This window comes from Zea mays, chromosome 6 (genome assembly GCF_902167145.1).
Source record: "Zea mays cultivar B73 chromosome 6, Zm-B73-REFERENCE-NAM-5.0, whole genome shotgun sequence".
NCBI lineage: Eukaryota > Viridiplantae > Streptophyta > Magnoliopsida > Poales > Poaceae > Zea > Zea mays.
In genome coordinates, this window is record NC_050101.1 from 102,644,207 (window position 1) to 102,669,265 (window position 25,059).

Sequence of the window (25,059 nt, forward strand, 5' to 3'; positions counted from 1 at the left end):
AAAATGTGGCTTCCAAGAAGATCACAAAATGCTGGCATTAAATCACATGTACACGAAGATATAGGAAAGCATGATAAACACAAAATGTGGCTTCCAAGAAGATCACAAAATGACATGTACACCAAGATATAGGAAATCATGATAAACTGAAAATTCATATAAGTTCACATACATAGTTCAGCAATACTAAAAATTTCTGTTCCTCTCAACTGAAGGTTATGCTCCACACAATGATTTTTTTTGTCAAAGCAGAAAAGGGAGCAGATATTGACTGGTCTGGTCTAAACATACGACGCCAAAAGAAGAGAAAATTTTCAAGTGCTACAGTCATCAGAAGATTAAAATGTGAACCTAGACAGAAAGCAGGGAAGAAACAAGGACCTTTTCCACACTTGGTAGCCTTTTGCAGGCATGGGTAGTTATTATGACGATTGTAATCCCAAACAGACATGGGTAGTTATTATGACGCCCATTGCAAATTGAGAATTCCAAATTGAGCATTGAACTTATGAGAGTGACAGGACGAAGGAAAGATGTCAGCGCGGATCATACCATGGAGCATGTTGGACACGCTTCCCTGACTGTAGTAATCGTACACGAGTAGCTTCTCGTCCTTGGAGCACAGGAGCCATCCCAGAGCTTTGTCCTACTGCTGGAGCCTAAATAAGAAGGCACGAGTGTTGTCAGGAAAAAATATCCACGTGTGCGCAATTAAAGAAAAGTAGGAGGGTAAGTTTATTCCTTGTACAGACAATTGCACGAGGTGGAGCAGTGGTCATCTGTGCCTGTTGGTACTTTAGAATGGTCCAGTTAAAAACATAATCAAACTGAAAACCTGCCCAATGGATAACATAATTCCGATTTAGCATTTTTGCTACACTGAGAAATGCATACATGGTTTAGTCATTAAATGAAATATTGGGTGTATTAAACCAACCTTCCCAAATATTGGGTGTATTAAATGCAATTTTCCTTTCGTTGATCTTTTCATACTTTTGTTTTTTGTTTCCAGCTTTCAGGCCCTGCCATGGAAGGCTGACAGTAGGCAAACCATGTATTAACCCAGACATATCAGAAAATGAGAGGTGAAACGGCGAATCATGTTACAGTAAACAACCTTCCTCGCAAGAAGTACATCAGTACATATCCAAGAGATTCCATGTCATCCCTCCGGCTTTGTTCTGCGAGAAGACATCAATTATAATATAGAAATGAAATGTCATGGAAAGGAAAAGTTTTTCAGGAATCCAGAAACAGCATGCCTGGAAACTAGCTACCACCAATTGAATTAAACCTACCAATTCCAAGGTGGGTATTTACACTTGCATATCTTGCTGTTCCAGTCAAGTTCTTGTTCTCTCTACAATTACATGGACAACACTGAAGGTTCAGATATTTTAAATCGAGGTGCTGTCTCAAATCATGCTAAGAGAACATTTTCCAGATATTTGAATTTCTAGTGGTACATGGAACAGTATCAAACATGGGCATAATATAATTATGGACCTGGTGTGGCAGCATCAGAAATTACAGAAGTAGAATATATTGTTGGTGGCACTACGGACCAAGCACAGTTATTTTACGATAAAGGCAGAAATAAACAAGACGTTGCACATCAATTTCATTCAAATTTCACACACACAGCATGCTTACCTGTATGGAATGTGCTGGTGTGTTGATAATATAAACCTATACAGAGATTAAAATCAGTTATTAATGTGTGTACCTACTAATAGACCCATAAATAAATGTAGATTGAGGGAATATAGCTAATCAACCTGGTTTTCTCTTTTCCCGAGACCCATGAGAACAATGCTAATCAATGGCATTTGGTGGAAATATAAAATTCAGGAAATAAAATTCAGCTAATCAACCTAGTTCTTCGACGCTTTTTTGGAGGTTGTCTCTAGAAGAGTGAGCACTTGAGCTGTTCATGCCATGGAAATTCTTTTGAGGTCTCTGCTTAATAGCTACTTTCGCCACAGAGATGTCTTCTTGTGGCAGATTAACTGGAATATCTGCAAGGCGGACAGCAGGCAGTCGGCAGTCGAATGTTGTCTTACGAAGGATGATATGTGAACCAGTTCCATCAGGCAAACTGTTGTCTGGTATGGCAATGGACTGCAGGAAGTAATGCTGTGCCAGGCGATGTGCAGCAAGACGCAGATACGAAGTTGGAAGGCCATTGAATTCATACTCTGTACGACTAGGGTCATGAATGAACTTCAAAATTTCTTGCTCCATTCTTAGCACTGCAGAAAGGAATAGACTGGAGTCAAATACAAGGACTGGCCGTATTTTTTCGATTAATATTAAAGCATTAGGCAATGGAACAGTCAAAATGTAAAGTTCCAGTTGGTAATAATTAGGTTAAATAGTAGAACCATGCGACCATCAGATGCACAAGCTGCTTGGAACAAACACTTGCAATTCATAATTTTTCGAACGGGGTTTTACTATCTGATGGTTGTACAAAATCTCTTATCCCATGGGACCAACATGTTTGCACACATGAAAAGGACATAAATTGTATGGAAAACACCAGTCACATTTTCCAGATACCTCACTATAGTAGCAAGCCATAAGGGATGAAGTACATAAAGATACCACACAATATATAAGTGTCGGCGTTTCGGGACAGGGGGGTCCCTAAGCCGACGAGTGAGTGTGCTGCGTGCCCCAGCCCAGATGGGTCGAGCGCGTGGGCGAGCGCGAAGGGGGGAGAGGCGAGGTGGCCGGAGTCGAGCGTGAGAGAGGTGGAAGTCCCGCGGCCTTCGTGTTCGTCCCGCGCCCAGGTCAGGTGCGCTTGCAGTAGGGGGGTTACAAGCGTCCACGCAGGTGAGGGAAGCGAGCGGCCCCAAGAGAGCGCCTATCCCGTCCTCGGTCCCGCGCGGCCAACCCCCTCTAAGAAGGCCCTGGTCCTCCCTTTTATAGTCGTAAGGAGAGGATCCAGGTGTACAATGGGGGTGTAGCAGAGTGCTACGTGTCTAGCGGAGGGAGAGCTAGCGCCCTAGGTACATGCCAATGTGGCAGCCGGAGAGATCTTGGCACCTTGCTGGCGTGATGTCGTGGCTGTCGGAGGTGCATCGGAGCCTGGCGGAGGGACAGCTGTTGGAGCGGTCGAGTCCCTGCTGACGTCGTCCTGCTTCCGTAAGAGAGCTGGGGGCCACAGTCGTCATAGAGTTTGTGGGGCGCCATCATTGCCCATCCGGCGGAGCTGGCCGGATGGGACACCGGTCTTGTTCTCCGTGACCCGAGTCGATTCGGGGTAGGATGATGATGGCGCTTCCTGTTGACGTGGCGGGTCTGTGCCCTAGGCAGGGTGACGTGGGGGCTCCTCCGAAGCCGAGTCTGTCTTCTGTTGCCGAGGCCGAGCCCGAGCCATGGGGTCGGGCGAGGCGGAAGTCGTTCGGCCGAGGCCAGGGCGGAGTCCGAGCCCTGGGGTCGGGCGAGGCGGAGTTTCGTCGTCTTCCGGGTGTTAGCCCGAGTCCGAGCCCTGGGGTCGGGCGGAGCGGAGTTCGCCGTCTTCCGGGTCTTAGCCCGAGTCCGAGCCCTGGGGTCGGGCGGAGCGGAGTTCGCCGTCTTCCAGGTCTTAGCCCGAGTCCGAGCCCTGGGGTCGGGCGGAGCGGAGTTCGCCGTCTTCCGGGTCTTAGCCCGAGTCCGAGCCCTGGGGTCGGGCGGAGCGGAGTTCGCCGTCTTCCGGGTCTTAGCCCGAGTCCGAGCCCTGGGGTCGGGCGGAGCGGAGTTCGCCGTGGCGCTTTTGGCAAGGCCTGACTGCCTGTCAGACTCACTCTGTCGAGTGGCACAGTAGTCGGAGTGGCGCAGGCGGCGCTGCCCTTCTGTCAGACTGGCCAGTGGAGCGGTGGAGTGACGGCGGTCACTTCGGCTCTGCCGGGGGCGCGCGTCAGGATAAAGGTGTCAGGCCACCTTTGCGTTAAATGCCCCTACAATTTGGTCAGTCGGTGTGGCGATTTAGTCAAGGTTGCTTCTGAGCGAAGCCAAGGCCTCGGGCGAGCCGGTGATGTGTCCGCCATAAAAAGGGGGCCTCGGGCGAGACGGAAGTCTCTCGAGGTCGGCTGCCCTTGGCCGAGGCTAGGCTCGGGTGAAGCGTGATCGAGTCACTCGTGTGGACTGATCCCTGACTTAATCGTACCCATCAGGCCTTTGCAGCTTTATGCTGATGGGGGTTACCAGCTGAGAATTAGGCGTCTTGAGGGTACCCCTAATTATGGTCCCCGACAGTAGCCCCCGAGCCTCGAAGGGAGTGTTAGCACTCGCTTGGAGGCTTTCGTCGCACTTTTTTGCAAGGGGACCAGCCTTTCTCGGTTGCATTTCGTTCCGGTGGGTGCGCGCGAGCGCACCCGCCGGGTGTAGCCCCCGAGGCCTCGGAGGAGTGGTTACGCTCCTTCGAGGTCTTAATACCTCGCGTAACGCTTCGGCTGGTCTGGTCGTTCCCTCATGCGAACTGGCCGTAGCCCGGGTGCACGGTCGGGGCCCAAGCTCTCGGGCTGGTATGTTGACGCTGTCAACGATTTGGCCGGAGCCGGTTTTTGCGAGAGCAGCCCCCGAGCCTCTGCACAGGGCGAGAGGACGATCAGGGACAGACTCGACTTTTTACATACGCCCCTACGTCGCCTTTCCGCAAGGAGGAGGGGGGAGTGCGCCATGTTACCCTCGATGGGCACCGAACATGGTGTCTCCGGTGAGCTGCAAGCGGGTAATCCGAGTGGACGTCCGTGCCCCGTTCGTTGGGGGTCGGCTAGGGGCCCAGAGGCACGCCCAAAAGTACCTGCGGGTGATTTGCCGGACCCGGTCCCCTGGCGACGGGGTCCGAGGGCTCGATGCCTCCCTCCGATGGGATTCCGTTACAAGATCGTTCCCGCTGGTCTCGGAAATGTCCTAGGGTACCTCGGGAGCGCAGCCCGAGCCTCGGTTATGTATCGAACGTACCCCTGGTCATCCCTCGCTCGGTGTCTGAGGCGACTGTGAACCCTTCGGGGGCCAGCCTTCGAACCCCGGATCAGTAATGGGCGCGGAGCCCGAGTAGCCTGAGGCGGCCATGGAACCCTTCGGGGGGCTGGCCTTCGAACCCCTGACCAGTAGTGGGTGTCGGGCCCACGCGATCTGGGGCGACTGTTGAACCCTTCGGAGGGCCAGTCTTCGAACCCCTGATCAGTAGGGGGGGCTCGGAGCCCGGTTCCTTCGCGGAGAAGGGTCCTTTTCGGGGTATCCCCCTTTCCCGGTCCCTGTTGCAAGAGATAGAGAAAGAGAAAAAAGGAAAAGGATACGAAATCGAATGACGTGGCGTACCTTTTCAGACGCGGTTATTACGGCGAAGGTGAAGCGTCGCGCGCTCCTCCCGTCAGAGGCGCCGCCTGTCCCGCCGCGGAGTAAATGCGACGGGGCGGGTGGTTGGCGGGGCGGCCGTTACACGTGCGCGAGCCGTTTGAGGAACGGCTGTACCGCTTCGCGCTTTTCGAATCCCGCGTCCGGTTCAGGCGGTGTGCTGAAAACGGTTTCGCCCTGGCCTTCATATACTTGAGAGGGGGTTCGGTGACGGTTCTTTGCTCTGCTCCCTTCTTTTCCCTTTAGGTTTTCGCAACCCGGGAAACTTTAGTCGGAGGAGAGAGAAACCGCCCCCCCTGCCCCCCGCGCCGCCATCTTCTCCATCTTGGTGATGGCGGATCGAGTGACCATAATCCCCCCGCGCGATCCGTGGACCTTCTCCACGGTGACGGCGAGTGATCTGGAGGAGCTGGTCGGCGAAGGTTTGCTCCACGCCCTCACCGACAAGCAGCGGCCAGAGTGGATTCCTCCCGTGGGCGGAGCCGCTCCGTCCCCACCGCCGGGGTATGTCGTGAGCTTCGTCTCCTTTCATGAGCGGGGTTTTGGTGTGCCGACGGGCCGCTTTATGCGGGCCATCCTATTCCACTACGGGGTGGAGTTGCACAACCTCTCCCCCAACTCCATCTCGCAGGCCGCTATTTTCGTAGCGTTATGCGAAGGGTACTTGGGGATCGCTCCTCATTGGGATTTGTGGACTCACCTCTTTCTCGCCGAGCCTTTCGCCCTGTCGACGGGGGAGAGGAGGATCCGTGCAGCGGTGCGGGCCGGCGGCTGCACTCTCTTGTTGAGGCAGTCGCGGGCGTTGCAGTACATTCCTGCCATTCTTGCGTCTTCGAACAAGGGGTGGCAGCGCCGGTGGTTCTACCTCCGGAATGACGGTGAGTTGCTCCCACCGTTTTCCCAGCGAGTAGTTACGGCTGCCACCGACGCCTGGCGCCACGGGACCCCGCACGAGAGGCAGAAGAATCTCGAGCCCCTTCTCCAGGCCCTGAAGGAGTTGCGGGAGGGGGGACTTACCGCTGCGGGAGTGATCGCCGCTATCCACCGTCGGAGGGTGCTCCCATTGGCGGAGCGGCGGCTGCCGCTCTGGGAGATGACCCCGGAAGCTGACTGGGAGGGCTCACGAATGTCCCCAGATCCTCTCCCCTTCAACGCCCTCCAATGGCGGGTGTCGGCCGCGATGGGGAAGCCGGACCCCCACGCATACTCCCAGCTTCGAATGCGCCCCGACCAGGGGTGCGTGACTTTGGTGAGTGTTCGCTCCTCCCTTCTTCGTATATCTGGTCGCTCCGGATCCTTATGATCGGGTTCTTTTCTCCCCTCCTTTTAGGATGTGGGGTGGCACAAACCCTCCCTGCCACGGGTCCCGGAGGACGCGGTGGACCGTGCAGCGCGGCGAGTCGCCGCGGAGGAGAAGAAGAAAAAGAAGGACGCGGAGAAGGCCCGGGCCCGCGAGCGGAGGCGGGCTCGGGACGCCTTGGAGAAGCGCCGTCGCCAGCAGGAGAGGGACGGACTCCCGAGGGAGCCGTCGCCGGAGACGCCCGACGACGATGACGACGATGATGATGATAACGATGATGACATGGCCGCCCGTCTCGGCCTCAGCCTCGGCCTGGGGTGTGGCCAGGAGCCGTCGAGCCAGCCCCCGAGCGGGCCGACTCCGTCAGCCCCCGAAGTCGGGGCGTCGGGCTCCCGACCCGAGGCACGGGGGCGAACCGAGAGGTCACCTGACCCCTCAGCCGGAGGAGCTGAAGCAGTTCCGGGGGTCCAGGCCAAGGCGTCTGTTCCCCAGGGGCCGCCGCTCGTGTCGGTGGCGCATGGGGGTGACCCTCAGGTCGTCGTGGCCGTGCCTGAGGAATCTGCCTCCCAGGCGCCCCAAGCGCCGGCGAAGCGGACCTCGGCGGCTGTTTCGGGGGCCGGGATCCAAGAAGGCTCCCCCCAGGTGCGGTGGATCATGGCCCGGAGTGGGTGAGTACCTCGGAACGTCTTCGTCTTGGCTTCCCATTCGTATGTCTCGGTTGTGATCCCCCTTTTTTTTTATCCAGCAAGCGAAGTCATGGCCAGACCGACCTGGCACCCCGGAAGGCCCTCAAGACGGCGCCGAACTGTGTGGCCAGCGCCATTCTGCCGACCCTTTCGCGGGGTACTCCGCATCGGGGGCTCGGACGTCGCCAATCTTGGAGGAGCGGGCTCCCGAGGCCGGCTCTTCAGCCGAGGCGGCGATCGTGGTTGAGGAGGCGGCTGACGCCCACGCGGCCCTGAGTTCGCCTGTCGTGCCGGTCATGCCGGCGCCTGCCACCGCCGAGGTTGCCGCCGTCCCTGTCGAAGGGTGTCCAGTTGCCGCCAGCGCCGGGATGGCTGATGCGTCAGCGCCCAAGACCTCAGCAGAGGTGGGCGCGGTCGCGCAATCCGTCCAGCCGGGTGACAGCCTCATCGCTGTGCGGCGGAGCCCCGAGGCCTGGCGCCCGTTGCTCCGATTCCGGACCCGCGAGGCCTCGGACCCCGTCTTCGTTCTCGATGATGAGCAGGAGGACCAGTCCTGGGGTGAGCTCCGCGAGTGCGCAGAGGCAACGGTGGGGTCGCTCCGGTCGTCGCTGGAGGTTTTCTGCAGAGACGTCCCCAAAATCCTCCAGGTAGCGGTTTCGGGCATACCTTTTTTCCTTCTGTGAGCGAGACACTCGTCGTGACGCCCTGTTTCCTTTCCCCAGGATCTGACGGACCGGAGCGCCGCCAAGTCGTCGTTCATCCGCCGCGAGGTTGATGTCTGGGGCTCGCTGCGATCCCTGAGGTCCTCGCTCGCCGGGGCGACCACGCGCCTTTCTCAGCAGGATGCCAAGGTGGCGGACCTCCAGCTGCTCTGCGCCGACCTGAGAGCCGAGGTGGCAGCAGCGCGTGCGGAGGCGCAACAGCAGCGATCGGAGCTCGTCCAGGTCGTCGAGGAACGGGACCGACTTCAGGGCCGGGCTGCCGAGGCCGAAAGCCGAGCCGAGACCCTTGCGGCTGACTTAGCCGCGGCCCAGGTCGCGGCCTCGGTGCACCGTGCCCGAGCCGGAAGTACGTCTTGTTCCTCCCTAGTTCTTTTTCTTGTCCGTTTCCTTTGCTTGTGCTTGAGGTATTTCTCCTGGTTGCTTGCAGAGCTTGAGTCCGCCCTTGACGAGTCCGCCAAGGCGCTTGCTGAGGCGCTTGCCGGGGCCGCCGAGCAGAGGGAGGCGGACCTCGCGGCCATGTCCGAGGCCGTCTCGGACTTTTATCGTGTCCTCGGCTCCGGCGACGTCCCTTCAGGAAGCTCCCCTCAGAGTCGCCTTTGAGCCTTGGGCGGTCACGCCCGCGGCAGAGTCCGCGAAGCGCTACGCCACGGCGTCAGGCGAGCCTTCGCCGTGCTCGCTTCCCACTACGTTGTGGACCTGGAGCGGGTTAGTGAGGGGTACTGTCTTCCCGACGAAGACGATGCTGCTTTAGCGGAGGTGCAGCGGCTTGACGCGGTCGCCGCGGGCCCGAGCGTGGTGCTGGCGACCACCTTTGAGGCGGAGGTCCTTCCCCCTGCGACGTCACCGGAGGCCGAGATGGACCCCACCGATGGCGGGGGTGGAGCTGAAGGCGCGGCTCCTTCCCAAGGCGGCGCCTGATTCTCGTTTGAACAGTTTCTTGTTGAATGTGCGTCTCACCATGGCCGCTGAGGCCTGAACACTTTTGTCTTTCTTGCATGGAGTCGTACTCTCCTTTCTTTCCATCTGCATGTTCGTCCTGGCTCATCAATAATAGGGTGGCTTCTCGAGTTGGGCCATTCTTCGTGGCAGGTGATGAGTGAGGTATCCCTAACCCGGAGGTACGGGAGTTCCTCGGCTCAGTCGGCCTTGCCATTTTCATGTACCCGCGTTCGCTCCTCGAGACCCTGCTTCTGACATAGCCGGGAGAACGTAGCTGGGAGAACGCAAGAGGCCCCTTTTTTGATTTAAAAAAGATCTTGACGCAGAGGGGTTCCCCGTTTTTAGCCCCCGAGGGAGGGTCGGGCTCTGCCAAGGCGAGGCCGACCCTTTCTTGATGACCGAGGCGCAGAGGCTGCCTGACGGATCGGGCCCCGGCCCGAATATCCAGCGAGTGTTTGGCGACATCCCTTGGTATGCCGGGCATGTCCGAGGGACTCCGCGCAAAGACGTCGGTGTTTGCGCGGAGAAAGTCGACGAGCACTGCTTCCTATTTGGGGTCGAGCCCGGAACCGATCCGGGCCTGCTTGGTGGTGTCGCCACTGGGGTCGAGAGGGACGGCCTTGACCGTCTCCGCTGGCTCGAAGCTGCCGGCATGGCGCTTCACGTCTGGCACCTCCTTGGAGAGGTTCTCCAGGTCGGCGATGAGGGCCTCGGACTCGGCGAGGGCCTCGGCGTACTCCACGCACTCCACGTCGCATTCGAACGCGTGTTTGTACGTGGGGCCGACGGTGATGACCCCGTTGGGGCCCGGCATCTTGAGCTTCAGGTAGGTGTAGTTGGGGACGGCCATGAACTTCGCGTAGCATGGCCTCCCTAGTACGGCGTGGTAGGTTCCTCGGAACCCGACCACCTCGAACGTCAGGGTCTCCCTTCGGAAGTTGGAGGGCGTCCCGAAGCAGACGGGGAGGTCGAGTCGCCCGAGGGGCTGGACGCGCTTCCCAGGGATGATCCCGTGGAAGGGCGCAGCGCCTGCTCGGACGGAGGACAGATCGACGCGCAGGAGCTTGAGGGTCTCGGCGTAGATGATGTTGAGGCAGCTGCCCCCATCCATCAGGACCTTGGTGAGCCTGACATTGCCGACGACGGGGTCGACGACGAGCGGGTATTTCCCCGGGCTCGGCACATGGTCGGGTTGGTCGGCCTGGTCGAAGGTGATGGGCATGTCGGACCAGTACAGGTAGACTGGTGCCGCCACCTTCACCGAGCAGACCTCCCGGCGCTCTTGCTTGCGATGCCGAGCCGAGGCATTCGCCGTATGCCCTCCATAGATCATGAAGCAGTCGCGGACCTCGGGGAACTCTCCTGCTTGGTGATCTTCGTTCTTGTCGTCGTCGCGGGCCCTGCCACCCTCAGCGGGTGGCCCGGCCCTGTGGAAGTGACGCCGAAGCATAACGCACTCCTTGAGGGTGTGCTTGACGGGCCCCTGATGGTAGGGGCACGGCTCCTTGAGCATCTTGTCGAAGAGGTTTGCACCTCCAGGGGGCTTCCGAGGGTTCTTGTACTCGGCGGCGGCGACAAGGTCCGCGTCAGCGGCGTCGCGTTTCGATTGCGACTTCTTCTTGCCTTTCTTCTTGGCGCCGCGCGGAGTAGACGTCTCGGGAGCCTCTTCCGATGGGCGGCCCTGGGGCTGCTTGTCCTTTCGGAAGATAGCCTCAACCGCCTCCTGGCCAGAGGCGAACTTGGTGGCGATGTCCATCAGCTCGCTCGCCCTGGTGGGAGTCTTGCGACCCAGCTTGCTCACCAGGTCGCGGCAAGTGGTGCCAGCGAGGAACGCGCCGATGACATCCGAGTCGGTGATGTTGGGCAACTCGGTGCGCTGCTTCGAGAATCGTCGGATGTAGTCTCGGAGCGACTCCCCCGGCTGTTGCCGGCAGCTTCGAAGGTCCCAGGAATTCCCGGGGCGCACGTATGTGCCCTGGAAATTGCCAGCGAAGGCTCGGACCAAGTCGTCCCAGTTGGAGATCTGCCCCGGAGGCAGGTGCTCCAACCAGGCGCGAGCAGTGTCGGAGAGGAACAGGGGGAGGTTACGGATGACGAGGTTGTCGTCGTCCGTTCCACCCAGTTAGCAGGCAAGGCGGTAGTCCGCGAGCCACAGTTCTGGTCTCGTTTCCCCCGAGTACTTCGTGATAGTAGTCGGGGGTCGGAACCGGGTCGGGAATGGCGCCCGTCGGATGGCCCGACTGAAGGCCTGCGGACCGGGTGGTTCGGGCGAGGGACTCCGATCCTCCCCGCTGTCGTAGCGCCCCCCACGCCTGGGGTGGTAGCCTCGGCGCACCCTTTCGTCGAGGTGGGCCTGACGGTCGCACCGAGGGTGCTCGTTGCCGAGGTGGCCCGGGGCCGCAGGCGCGGTGTTGCGCGTGCGCCCGGTGTAGACCGAGGCTTCCCGCATGAATCGGGAAGTCGCGGCCTGAGGTTCCGAGGGATATCCCTGCCTTCGGGAGGCAGTGCTTTCGGCCCGTCGGGCCGCAGCGCCTTCCAGGAGATTCTTGAGCTCTCCCTGGATTCGCCGACCCTCGGTGGTTGATGGCTCCGGCATCGCGCGGATGAGCATCGCTGTGGCTGCCAGGTTCTGACCAACCCCGCTGGATGCGGGCGGCGGCCTGACCTTGACATCGTTGGCGACGTGATGCTGGAGACCTTTGGGCAGGCGACGTATTTCTCTGGCCAGGGGTTGGCCCGCCCATGCCTGTCCGACGTCCCGACGGATCGGCTCAAGCGCTCCTGTTCCCTCGTTGAGCCTGGCCTGCGCCTCGCGGACTTGCTCGAGTTGTGGGTCGTAACCCCCCGCCGGAGCGGGGACCACAGCTAGCTCCCGTGGGATGTCGGCGCGAGGCACCGGCCTAGGGAGATCACCGTCCTCCGGCATGCCGAGATGGTTGCCTTCGGAGGGATCCCCTAGCTCGATGTGGAAACATCCGCGGCTTGGGCCGCAGCTCTCGTCGCCAAGGTTGCGGCTTCCGTCGGAACAGTCGGATAGGCAGTAGTCACATGCGGTCATGAAGTCCCGCATGGCATGGGGTTGCCAAGTCCGGAGAAATCCCAACAGATGCTGGGATCGTCATCTTCCTCGGACCCAGAGGGCCCGTAGGTCGAGACGTCCGTCAGTCGGACCCAAGGCGATCACATACGAAACCCCAGTGGGGTTGCACTCGCCTCAATGAGAGCGCCCGCCAAAGCGAGGTCGTTTGGCGGGTTGAGGCCGAGTCGAAATGACGCAAGATGGGAGTTAGTCGGTACCTTTTAGTCGACGAGGAGCGACGTAGTCACATCGGGGACTGGTTGCACCGTCATCTCAGGTACGAGGGCGACGTCCTGCAGGCTTTCCGCGAGCGCGCCGGCGTCGTCTTCTTGCTCGGGGTCGGCGTGTCGCGGGGGGACGGCGCTTGCCTCCGTCTTGAACGCGAGGTCGACGTCCAGCGTGCCTTCCGTCGGGACGTCGGGGGCGTCGATTCGCTCGACGGCCGACGAAGCGCGGCCTCCCGCCTGGCCTTGATGGCCCCGCCTCCTCCTCCGTTGGCGGGGGAGAGAACGGAGCGAGCCCGAATGTTTCTCTTCCACCACGCGGGGAAGATGTTGTCGATTCCGCCGCCGGCGGGCGGGTTGTCGGCCGCCATTGTCGTTGTCGCGCGGCGGTGGAAGAAGTATCATGTCGTAGCTGCCGTCGAAGGACATGAACTCAAGAGTCCCGAAACGAAGCACCGTCCCGGGGCGGAGAGGTTGCTGGAGACTGCCCATCTGGAGCTTGACGGGGAGTCGTTCGTCAGCACGCAGCAGGCCCCTACCTGGCGTGCCAATTGTCGGCGTTTCGGGACAGGGGGGTCCCTAAGCCGACGAGTGAGTGTGCTGCGTGCCCCAGCCCAGATGGGTCGAGCGCGTGGGCGAGCGCGAAGGGAGGAGAGACGAGGTGGCCGGAGTCGAGCGTGAGAGAGGTGGAAGTCCCGCGGCCTTTGTGTTCGTCCCGCGCCCAGGTCAGGTGCGCTTGCAGTAGGGGGGTTACAAGCGTCCACACAGGTGAGGGAAGCGAGCGGCCCCAAGAGAGCGCCTATCCCGTCCTCGGTCCCGCGCGGCCAACCCCCTCTAAGAAGGCCATGGTCCTCCCTTTTATAGTCGTAAGGAGAGGATCCAGGTGTACAATGGGGGGTGTAGCAGAGTGCTACGTGTCTAGCGGAGGGAGAGCTAGCGCCCTAGGTACATGCCAATGTGGCAGCCGGAGAGATCTTGGCACCTTGCTGGCGTGATGTCGTGGCTGTCGGAGGTGCATCGGAGCCTGGCGGAGGGACAGCTGTTGGAGCGGTCGAGTCCCTGCTGACGTCGTCCTGCTTCCGTAAGAGAGCTGGGGGCCACAGTCGTCATAGAGTTTGTGGGGCGCCATCATTGCCCATCCGGCGGAGCTGGCCGGATGGGACGCCGGTCTTGTTCTCCGTGACCCGAGTCGATTCGGGGTAGGATGATGATGGCGCTTCCTGTTGACGTGGCGGGTCTGTGCCCTAGGCAGGGTGACATGGGGGCTCCTCCGAAGCCGAGTCTGTCTTCTGTTGCCGAGGCCGAGCCCGAGCCATGGGGTCGGGCGAGGCGGAAGTCGTTCGGCCGAGGCCAGGGCGGAGTCCGAGCCCTGGGGTCGGGCGAGGCGGAGTTTCGTCGTCTTCCGGGTGTTAGCCCGAGTCCGAGCCCTGGGGTCGGGCGGAGCGGAGTTCGCCGTCTTCCGGGTCTTAGCCCGAGTCCGAGCCCTGGGGTCGGGCGGAGCGGAGTTCGCCGTCTTCCGGGTCTTAGCCCGAGTCCGAGCCCTAGGGTCGGGCGGAGCGGAGTTCGCCGTCTTCCGGGTCTTAGCCCGAGTCCGAGCCCTGGGGTCGGGCGAAGCGGAGTTCGCCGTCTTCCGGGTCTTAGCCCGAGTCCGAGCCCTGGGGTCGGGCGGAGCGGGGTTCGCCGTGGCGCTTTTGGCAAGGCCTGACTGCCTGTCAGACTCACTCTGTCGAGTGGCACAGTAGTCGGAGTGGCGCAGGCGGCGCTGCCCTTCTGTCAGACTGGCCAGTGGAGCGGTGGAGTGATGGCGGTCACTTCGGCTCTGCCGGGGGCGCGCGTCAGGATAAAGGTGTCAGGCCACCTTTGCGTTAAATGCCCCTGCAATTTGGTCAGTCGGTGTGGCGATTTAGTCAAGGTTGCTTCTGAGCGAAGCCAAGGCCTCGGGCGAGCCGGTGATGTGTCCGCCATAAAAAGGGAGCCTCGGGCGAGACGGAAGTCTCTCGAGGTCGGCTGCCCTTGGCCGAGGCTAGGCTCGGGTGAAGCGTGATCGAGTCACTCGTGTGGACTGATCCCTGACTTAATCGTACCCATCAGGCCTTTGCAGCTTTATGCTGATGGGGGTTACCAGCTGAGAATTAGGCGTCTTGAGGGTACCCCTAATTATGGTCCCCGACAATAAGTAAGACCAAGAATACATGTACCCTATGAATAAAGCAGCTAGCCGCTTGGGCACATCTCAAAACAAGCAAGGAACACTCTGCACGAATTCTAAGCTAACCTTTTTGTCGCCATATCAAGTTAGTAGAATCGCATAATAAACAAATGGAATGATAAACTAACTGCGGAGGAGGCGTTAATTTTACCAGAAAGCCTCTCCCTTGGCTTCTCGAGGGCCTCTCGTAGGAACTGATCGACCTGGGCTACCAGGTCCTCGCGCGCATCTGAGGGAGCCGAAGGAGCGCCCTACGGCTGCAGTGTGGGCGGCGGCTGGGGCGGATCCTGGTCGTCAGCGAAGTCCGGAGAAGACGAGACGCGTCGCGCGGAGAGGATGAGCCGGCTCATGGGCCCGTCTATGTTGGCCGTCTCCCACAAGTCCGGCGCAGCGGCTGCGGCATCCTCGGCTGCAGGCTCCGTGTCTTTACGTGCGCGTGCGATCTAGAGCTAGAGAGCAGAGGGACGACGGGCGGAGAAGCTGGAGCTAGAAACGAGGGCGGCCATGGGACCGGGGCGCCGCGATCTGGAGGAGGAAGCGCAGCTAGGGTGGAGGTGGCGGCGCGCGGTCTGGCGGACGCGCGCGGTGGAGGTAGAGGAGTGCGGGCGCGGTGGAGGAGCGGGCTGGCGGCGGGCGGGGTGGAGGAGCGGTGGCGGCGGGAGCGTGGGCTGGCGGCGGCGCTGTGGAGGAGCGGGGACTGGCAACGCGCGTAGGCGGGATAGAAGATACACGCGCGGGTCTCTAGCGATTTAGTTTAGGTTAAGTTCGACGGTGTCGACGTGGCCCACGAACTTAAATTAAGAACGTGGGTACCCACGTTCTTAATACTATAAGTTCGACGGTTTCATCTAGGGCGCACGAATTTAAATTAAGAACGTGGGTACTCACGTTCTTCAACAAACCCATGAACTTAACTCAATTAAGAACGTCGGTACCCACGTTCTTAAGTTAACCCACGAACATTTATTAGTTTCTTGTAGTGTCAACGTTTATTTTTCGCTGTAAGCTCTGCATTCCCTTCGGAACGACTTTTGAGCAGAAAACTTACGCTGCGCTCCCTTAGGAACGACTTTTTGTTATTTCGAAGATTGACCCCGTAACCATAAGTCCTTATGCTTCGGCAACTTTTTGGACTCCGTTATTCTGTGGAGAAGGTATACTTGTACTATAGCAAAGGCGAAGCTATTACAAGAAATTGAAAACGACAAAAACACTTAGACTTTCAATAATTGTTCCTTATTAAAAAGAAAATGATACTGAATGCAAAAACTGCTGCCGAGGTAGGATATTTGTCAATAAATGTGCTTCGATTCTGGCACAGTACTATTGACTGTGCGAGCTTCGGACTCTTCTCTGAAGTCTCGTTGGTGTTGAGTATGCTGACTCCCTTCTGGCTGCTGGCCTCGTTGCATTGGTGGTGGAGGTGGAAGCTGTTGCCAAGATGCCTGAGATTGACTTGCCGAAGCAACAGAAGTTGCAGGATGGTTACCCACATACTCTGGGATATAAGGCGAATGGTACGAAGCAGTATGCATGACTTGCTTCGGCTAGGTCTGTTGGGCTGCAGCTTCTGCTATTTCTTTTTGTTTCTAGATGGTGACATGGCACATCCTGGTGGTGTGGCCCTTGTCCTCACCACAGAATAAGCAATAAATTTTCCTTGGCTGATCCCCAAATCTTCCTCCGAAGCCCTTGGCACCTCTGCCCCTTGGAGCTGGAGGCCGAGGATAACTCTGCTGCTGCCCCGAAGCCTGGGAAGCCTGGGAGGAATATTGCGGCCTCTGCTGCTAGCTTCCCCTGTCATCATTCTGAGTGGAATGAATCGATCTGACATGTCTAGGATGAAACCTCCCTCCGAAGCCCCTGGCTATTTCGGAGAATCTGTAAGCTTCCTCCCTTCTCTGTCGAAAGTCATTGTCAGCGCGGATGTATTCATCCATCTTCTGAAGCAATTTCTCTAGAGTCTGAGGGGGTTTTCTGGCAAAGTATTGGGCTGAAGGTCCCGGCCGAAGCCCCTTAATCATGGCCTCAATGACAATTTCATTGGGCACTATTGGCGCTTGTGCCCTCAGGCGTAAGAATCTTCGGACATATGCCTGAAGATATTCTTCGTGATCTTAGGTGCACTGGAATAAGGCTTGAGCAGTGACCGGCTTTGTTTGAAACCCTTGAAAACTGGTGATCAGCATATCCTTCAGCTTCTGCCATGATGTGATTGTTCCTGGCCGAAGAGAGGAGTACCAGGTTTGTGCAACATTCTTGACAGCCATGACGAAAGACTTTGCCATGACTGCAGTATTGCCACCATAGGAAGATATTGTTGCTTCGTAGCTCATCAGAAACTGCTTCGGATCTGAGTGGCCGTCATACATGGGTAGTTGAGGTGGCTTATAGGACGGAGGCCAAGGTGTAGCCTGCAATTCTGCTGACAGAGGAGAAGCATCATCAAAAGCAAAATTTCCATGATGGAAATTCTCATACCAGTCATCTTCATTGAAGAAGCCCTCCTGATGAAGCTCTCTGTGCTGGGGCCTTCGGTTCTGCTCATCTTGAGTAAGATGACGAACTTCTTCAGAGGCTTTGTCTATCTGCCTTTGCAGGTCAGCTAGCCTAGCCATCTTTTCCTTCTTCCTTTGCACCTGTTGATGGAGCATCTCCATATCTCTGATCTCTTGATCCAATTCGTCCTCCTGAGGCGTTGGACTGGTGGCCTTCCTCTTCTGGCTTCGGGCCTCCCGAAGAGAGAGGGTCTCCTGGTTGGGGTCCAGCGGTTGCAGAGCTGCAGCCCCTATTGCTGAAGCTTTCTTTGGCGGCATGACGAAGGTCTATGCTTGCCGAAGGTGTTCGAAACTCAAAAAGTGGAAGTGAGTTCACCGGAGGTGGGCACCAATGTTGGTGACTTGTTCTCAAATGCTAAGAGTTAAGAACAAGGCAACATGAAAAGTGTTAAATGTTAAAGTCCTTCGTCCTTCGAAACATTATTTCCCTTGGGATGTAATGAATTCCGGACGAAGGTTGTGAAGGAAAAACCTTCGTAAGTACAATAAATGATGAGGAAGAATTCATATACGAAATACAAAAAATAACATAAAAATTGTCATCATCTTATTTTTATTTGCATTACCATATTCACAATAACAAATTATAAATGTACCTTCGATTTGAAGGAAATCAAGGGTACAAGCGTGATGCAAAAAGCGAATGCCAAGTCAACGTGAACAGTACGGGAGTACTGTTCATCTATTTATAGGCAAGGGACGCAGCCCATGTAAAATTACATTCATGCCCTTTATATTTGCTAATAACTCTATAGTAATTCTTCGAGGTCTAATCTGCATTTTCATCTTTAAGTCGGTTCTCCTTTTCTACTGTCATGCCGAAGCTTTCTTGCGCACAACTTCGTGATCACCTTGTCCTTCGTCATAATCATCTTTCGTCTCGCTCAGGCTTCGTCCTGACCATGCTCTGTATGCTCATGATCTGAATCCGAAGATACATGTTCACATATTTCACTTGGAAAACATTGCCAAATCATGTTTTTGAGGACCTTCGGAAGCCGAAGGCCCCCAACACACATTCTCTCTGTCAAAGATTACTGAGTATAACTAACCATCCTTTCTATTGATAGAAACTTCAAAACAAACTACTCTCACAAATCTTGTAGGGTTGTCATCAATCACCAAAAAGGGGGAGATTGAAAGCATCTAGGCCCCTGGTTGGTTTTAGTGATTAATGACAACGTAATGTTATATGTGACTAACGTGTGTTTTGCAGAGACAAATGGTAAGTTAGGTCACATTACAGGTAGAAGTGCTACAACAGTGAAAACAATCCCGGAGATAAGAACTTGAAGCGACGGCTAAAACGATGAGACAAAAGGTGAAGGACTACGGAGTCCGAGTGTCAAGGAGATGTGGACACTCGTGATTTAGTTAGGTCTTTTATTCTCTTTTAGTCGTACTATAAAGAGGGGTTGTCAATGAGTAGTTTGACCAAGAGAGTTCTAGTGTAGTGTTGGTGCACAATCACACTCACATACAGTGCTAGGTGTCACTCTAGAACTCACAAGTTAGAACGAAAACCGATTTGAAAATCAGCTGAAAAACAAGAGGTAGGGTTTCTGGCCCTAGGGCACCGGACTGTCCGGTGTGCACCGGACTGTCCGGTGCACCATCTGCCAGGTGGGCCAGGCTGGCCCAGGGGAAGGCCTCCCCGGGCAGCAAAACCCGAGTGCGCCTGTTTCAGAAGTGAATTATAGTGGCGCACCATACAGTGCACCGGACAGTGCACCGGACAGTGACTATTCAGTGTCTGGTGTGTCATGAGTCCAACGGCTAACTGTCAGAACTAGCCGTTGGAAATGATCGTTGGCGCACCGGTGGCGCACCGGACTGTCTAGTGCGCCCGTGCGCAGTAAAATGCCTGTAACGGCTAGTTGGTGGGTGAGGGCTATTTATACCCCCTCCACCCACCATATTCAATGTTTTGCACCCCACATTTATTCGAGCACATTGCTAGAGCATTGCAAGCACCAAAAGCCTAGTGAGGAGATTAGAGAATCTTAATCCCGCATTTGTTCCTCATTAGCGCTAGCGAGAGCCACCTAGAGCACACACCACTTGTATTAGGCTTCTCTTGGTCAAGCGAAAGTCTACGGCTTGTTACTATTGGTGATCGGCATCACCTAGACGGCTTGGTGACGTTGGGAGCTCGGTGATCACCGTGAAGATCTTGTTGGTGACCCGACTCAAGTTTGTAAGCGGTCTCGAGGGATCCACCGCGCCGGAGTGGCAAAGGATCATCTCGTAGTGAGCACTTGGTTCTTGCGAGGACCAAGGGGAGCGATACCCTTGCGCGGGTGCTCCAACGAGGACTAGTGGAGAGTGTCGACTCTTCGATACCTCGGGAAAAATTGGAGGAGTCTTCTAAACCTTGCCTTACATTCCGCACTTAATTGGAGCACTTTACATTGTGTATTTGTTTAGCAAGTATTTGAAGTATTGTCTTAACATTGTTGTATTTCTAGTATTATTATCTTAGTGCTAGTTGTTGGGGTGAAGTTGGGCTCTTGCTTAGGTTTTAATTAGTGTTGATTATTAGAAAAGCCCGATTCACCCCCCTCTTGGGCATCGTGATCCTTTCACTACTAGTAATAAATACCTTACCAACTAAAAGCAACTGCTTTGAGCTTAACTTCACATATAACTAGTCCACTTTAGCCAAATGGGACATTTGCTGAGTACGTTGATGTGTACTCACCCTTGTTTTAAAAACCACCCAACCCCAGGTTGTCCCCATTACAATCAGTGCTCACGAGAAGATGATGGCAACATGGAGGACTTTCAGGAGTTTCAGGACTTCGATGAGTTCTAGTCGTGTTTAGTGGCAAACCCCCAGTCAGCTGCCTGTGAAGGCCTTATCTTCTACGTTTCGTATCCGCACTTTGATTATGTTAATGACTATGTCAAGTTAATGACTATGTCAAGTTAATGACTCTGTGGATGTCTTGGACATCTTGATGTAATAAAGTATTATTTCTGCTATTACTTTGAGCAATATGTGATGATGTCCAACTATGTAATCATTGTGTACATGATTTTTCTGATCCTGGCACATACATGGTTCGCATTCGGTTTGCCTTCCAAAACCGGGTGTGACAAGGATCGAAGAAGCGTGCGAACCACGGTCGAGGTGCGGTAACGTTCGGTTGTCCAGGCTGGAGTGGGCCGCGTAAGCATTTGTGCTAAGTCCAGTTGGCCACATATGTATGCCGCCATGTGACGAAGGCGAGACTATTCTAGATACAGAAATGTCGTCGTAAAAAACTATGGTTCATCATCTCCCTTCTTCCTCTATTCCCCGTCTCTGATCCGATCTTCTCCTACTTCTCCCTACCAAAGCTCTAACAATCGTCTCTTATGCCTTTTTGAAAGGGAATTAGGCTTACACCTCCTTCCTAATTGATTTTGGTGGTTGAATTACCCAACACAAATACTAGGACTAACTAGTTTGCTCTAGTCTATAAGTTTTATAGGTGCCAAAGGTTCACAACAAGCCAAGAAAAAGACCAAAGATGGGTTCAAATAAAGAGAGCTAAAAACATCCCAAAAGGCACCCTGGTCTGGCGCACCGGACTGTCCGGTGCACCACCGGACAGTGTCCGGTGCACCAGGGCACTCAAGGCTGAACTCCTCACCTTCGAAAAAATGGAAGGGTGCTCCGCTATAATTCACCGGACTGTCCGGTGTCACATCGGACTGTCCGGTGTGCCAGCGGAGCAACAGCTACTTCGCGCGCAACGGTCGACTGCAACGCATTTAATGCGCGCCTGCGCGCACAGAGGACAGAGGACGCGCAGTTGGCACACCGGACAGTCTACAGGACCTGTCCGGTGCACCACCCGACAGCCCAGAGGCCCCACCTGTCAGAGCTCCAACGGTCGAACCCCAACGGTCTGCTGACGTGGCTGGCGCACCGGACAGTGTCCAGTGGCGCACCGGACTGTCCAGTGCGCCATACGACAGCAGCCTTCCAACGACCATTTTTGGTGGTTGGGGCTATAAATACCCCAACCACCCCACATTCAATGGCATCCAAGTTTTCATCTTCAACACATTACAAGAGCTATATCATTCAATTCTAGACACAACCAAAGAAATCAAATCCTCTCCCAAGTTCGGAATCACTCCAAATCAAATAGTGACTAGAGAGAGTGACATTTGTGTTCATTTGAGCTTTTGCACTTGGATTGCTTCTTTTCTTTCTCATTCTTCTTGTGATCAAACTCAATTGTAACCAAGGCAAGAGACACCAATTGTGTGGTGGTCCTTGCGGGAACTTTGTGTTCCGTTTGATTGAGAAGAGAAGCTCACTCGGTCTAAGTGACCGTTTGAGAGAGGGAAAGGGTTGAAAGAGACCCGGTCTTTGTGACCACCTCAACGGGGAGTAGGTTTGCAAGAACCGAACCTCGGTAAAACAAATCATTGTGTCTCACTCTTTATTTGCTTGTGATTTGTTTTCCGCCCTCTCTCTCGGACTCGTTTATATTTCAAACGCTAATCTGGCTTGTAGTTGTGGTTAAGTCTGTAAATTTCAGATTCGCCCTATTCACCCCCCCCCCCTCTAGGCGACTTTCAATTGGTATTAGAGCTCGGTGCTTCATTAGAGTCTAACCGCTCGAAGTGATGTCGGGAGCATCCGCCAAGAGGGGGATTGGGACCGGCGAGAAGTCTGCCACAAGCCATGGGAAGGCTCCATCCGGGGAGTCCACCAACAAGGTGAAGGGATCCCCTTCACACAACAAGTCACGTTGGAGCGGTGACAAGAAGAAGAAGATGAGGAAAGTGGTCTACTACGAGACCGACTCCTCGTCGCCATCCACCTCCGGCTCCGACACGCCGTCCGTAACTTCTAAGTGCCATGAGCGTAAGAAGTTTAGTAAGATTCCCCTACGCTACCCTCGCATTCCAAAACGTACTCCATTACTTTCAGTCCCATTAGGCAAACCACCCATGTTTGATGGTGAAGATTATAATATGTGGAGTGATAAAATGAGGCATCATCTAACCTCACTCCACACTAGCATTTGGGATGTTGTTGAGATTGGAGTACAGGTACCATCACCGGGGGATGAAGACTATGATTCGGACGAGGTCGCCCAAATCCGACACTTCAACTCTCAAGCCACCACTATACTCCTCGCCTCTCTAAGTCGAGAGGAGTATAACAAGGTGCAAGGGTTAAAAAGCGCCAAGGAGATTTGGGACATACTCAAGACCGCGCACGAAGGAGATGAGGTGACCAAAATCACCAAGCGGGAGACGATCGAGGGGAGCTCGGTCGCTTCCGGCTTCGCCAAGGGGAGGAGCCACAAGACATGTACAACCGCTTGAAGACCTTGGTGAACCAAGTGCGCAACCTCGGGAGCACCAAATGGGATGACCATGAGATGGTCAAGGTTATTCTAAGATCCCTCGTTTTTCTTAATCCTACGCAAGTTCAATTAATTCGAGGTAATCCTAGATATACACTAATGTCTCCCGAGGAAGTAATAGGAAACTTTGTGAGCTTTGAGTTGATGATCAAAGGCTCAAAGAAAATCATCGAGCTAGATGGCCCCTCCACGTCCGAAGCACAACCGGTTGCATTCAAGGCAACGGAGGAGAAAAAGGAGGAGTCTACATCAAGTAGACAACCCATCGACGCCTCTAAGCTCGACAATGAGGAGATGGTGCTCATCATCAAGAGTTTCCGCCAAATCCTCAAGCAAAGGAGGGGGAAGGACTACAAGCCCCGCTCCAAGAAAGTTTGCTACAAATGTGGTAAGCCCGGTCATTTCATTGTTAAATGTTTGTTATCTAGTGATAGTGACAGGGGCGACGACAAGAAGGGAAAGAGGAGAGAAAAGAAGAGGTACCACAAGAAGAGGGGCGGCGATGCCCATGTATGTCGCGAGTGGGACTCCGACGAGAGCTCCTCCGACTCCTCCTCCGATGAGGACGTCGCCAACATCATCGTCACCAAGGGACTCCTCTTCCCCAACGTCGGCCACAAGTGCCTCATGGCAAAGGACGGCAAAAGGAAGAAGGTAAAATCAAAGTCCTCCACTAAATATGAAACCTCTAGTGATGAGGATAATTGTAGTGATGAGGAGGATAATTTGCACACCCTTTTTGCCAACCTAAACATGCAACAAAAGGAAAAACTAAATGAATTAATTAGTGCTATTCATGAGAAGGATGATCTCTTGGACTCTCAAGAGGACTTCCTAATTAAAGAAAACAAGAAGCATGTTAAGGTTAAAAATGCTTACGTTCTAGAAGTAGAAAAATGTGAAAAACTATCTAGTGAGCTAAGCACTTGCCATGATGATATTGTCAACCTTAGAAATGAGAATGCTAGTCTAATAGCTAAGGTTGATTCAAATGTATGTGATGATTCAATTTCCAATCTTAGAGATGATAATGCTAATTTGATTGCTAGGATTGAAAATTGAATGATTCTCTTGCTAGCCTTAGAAATGATAATGAAAAATTAATTGCTAAGGCTAAAGAATTAGATGTTTGCAATGTTATAATTTTCGATCTTAGAGATAACAATGATATTTTACATGCTAAGATTGTTGAACTTAATGCTTGCAAACCCTCTACATCTACCATTGAGCATGTTACTATTTGCACTAGATGTAGAGATGTTAACATTGATGCTATTCATGATCATATGACTTTAATTAAACAACAAAATGATCATATAGCAAAATTAGATGCTAAAATTGCCGAGCGTGACTTAGAAAATGAAAAATTTAATTTGCTAGAAGCATGCTCTATAGTGGGAGACGACCTGGCATCAAGGATGGCATTGGCTTCCAAAAGGGGGACAATGTCAAACTTAATGCCCCTCCTAAAAGATTATTTAACTTTGTAAAGGGCAAGGCTCCCATGCCTCAGGATAACGAGGGTTACATTTTGTACCCTGCCGGTTATCCCGAGAGCAAAATTAGGAGAATTCATTCTAGGAAGTCTCACTCTGGCCCTAATCATGCTTTTATGTATAAGGGTGAGACATCTAGTTCTAGGCAATCAACCCGTGCAAAATTGCCTAAGAGGAAAACTCCAATTGCATCAAATGATTCTAAAATTTCATTCAAAACTTTTGATGCATCTTATGTTTTAACTAACAAATCCGGCAAGGTAGTTGCCAAGTATGTTGGGGGCAAGCACAAGGGGTCAAAGACTTGTGTTTGGGTACCCAAAGTTCTTGTATCTAATGTCAAAGGACCCAAAACCATTTGGGTACCTAAAATCAAGAACTAAAATTGTTTTGTAGGTTTATGCATCCGAGGGCTCAAGTTGGATCATCGACAGCGGGTGCACAAACCATATGACAGGGGAGAAGAAAATGTTCTCCTCCTATGAGAAAAATCAAGATCCCCAAAGAGCGATCACATTCGGGGATGGAAACCAAGGTTTGGTCAAAGGATTGGGTAAAATTGCTATATCTCCTGATCACTCCATTTCCAATGTTTTTCTTGTAGATTCCTTAGATTATAACTTGCTTTCAGTTTCACAATTATGTAAGATAGGCTACAACTGTCTTTTTACAGATATAGGTGTTACTGTCTTTAGAAGAAGTGATGATTCAATAGCATTTAAGGGAGTGTTAGAGGGTGAGCTATACTTAGTAGATTTTGATAGAGCTGAACTCAACACTTGCTTAATTGCTAAGACTAACATGGGCTGGCTCTGGCATCGCCGACTAGCACATGTTGGAATGAAGAATCTGCACAAGCTTCTAAAGGGAGAACACATTTTGGGACTAACAAATGTTCATTTTGAGAAAGACAGGATATGTAGCGCATGTCAGGCAGGGAAGCAAGTTGGTGTTCATCATCCACACAAGAACATTATGACAACTGACAGGCCACTCGAGCTCCTACACATGGACCTATTCGGCCCGATTGCTTACATAAGCATCGGCGGGAGTAAGTACTGTCTAGTTATTGTGGATGACTATTCTCGCTTCACTTGGGTATTCTTTTTGCAGGATTTTTCACCC

At 54.2% G+C, this 25,059-nt stretch overlaps 3 long non-coding RNA genes across 3 annotated transcripts; all 3 read right to left on the minus strand.

Annotated features, from left to right (window-relative positions):
* Window positions 1-619: 619 nt before the first annotated feature.
* LOC103629651 (uncharacterized) lies at window positions 620-844 on the minus strand. The gene is made up of 2 exons (XR_554554.1): window positions 753-844; window positions 620-659 (listed from the first exon to the last, which is right to left on the minus strand). It is a non-coding gene; the product is annotated as an uncharacterized lncRNA (long non-coding RNA).
* Window positions 845-1,008: 164 nt separating this feature from the next.
* LOC109940342 (uncharacterized) lies at window positions 1,009-1,685 on the minus strand. Its single transcript, XR_002263142.1, has 4 exons — window positions 1,654-1,685; window positions 1,299-1,360; window positions 1,118-1,181; window positions 1,009-1,035 (listed from the first exon to the last, which is right to left on the minus strand). It is a non-coding gene; the product is annotated as an uncharacterized lncRNA (long non-coding RNA).
* A 467-nt stretch (window positions 1,686-2,152) lies between these two features.
* LOC103629652 (uncharacterized) lies at window positions 2,153-14,743 on the minus strand. Its single transcript, XR_554555.2, has 2 exons — window positions 14,657-14,743; window positions 2,153-2,252 (listed from the first exon to the last, which is right to left on the minus strand). It is a non-coding gene; the product is annotated as an uncharacterized lncRNA (long non-coding RNA).
* Window positions 14,744-25,059: the final 10,316 nt, after the last annotated feature.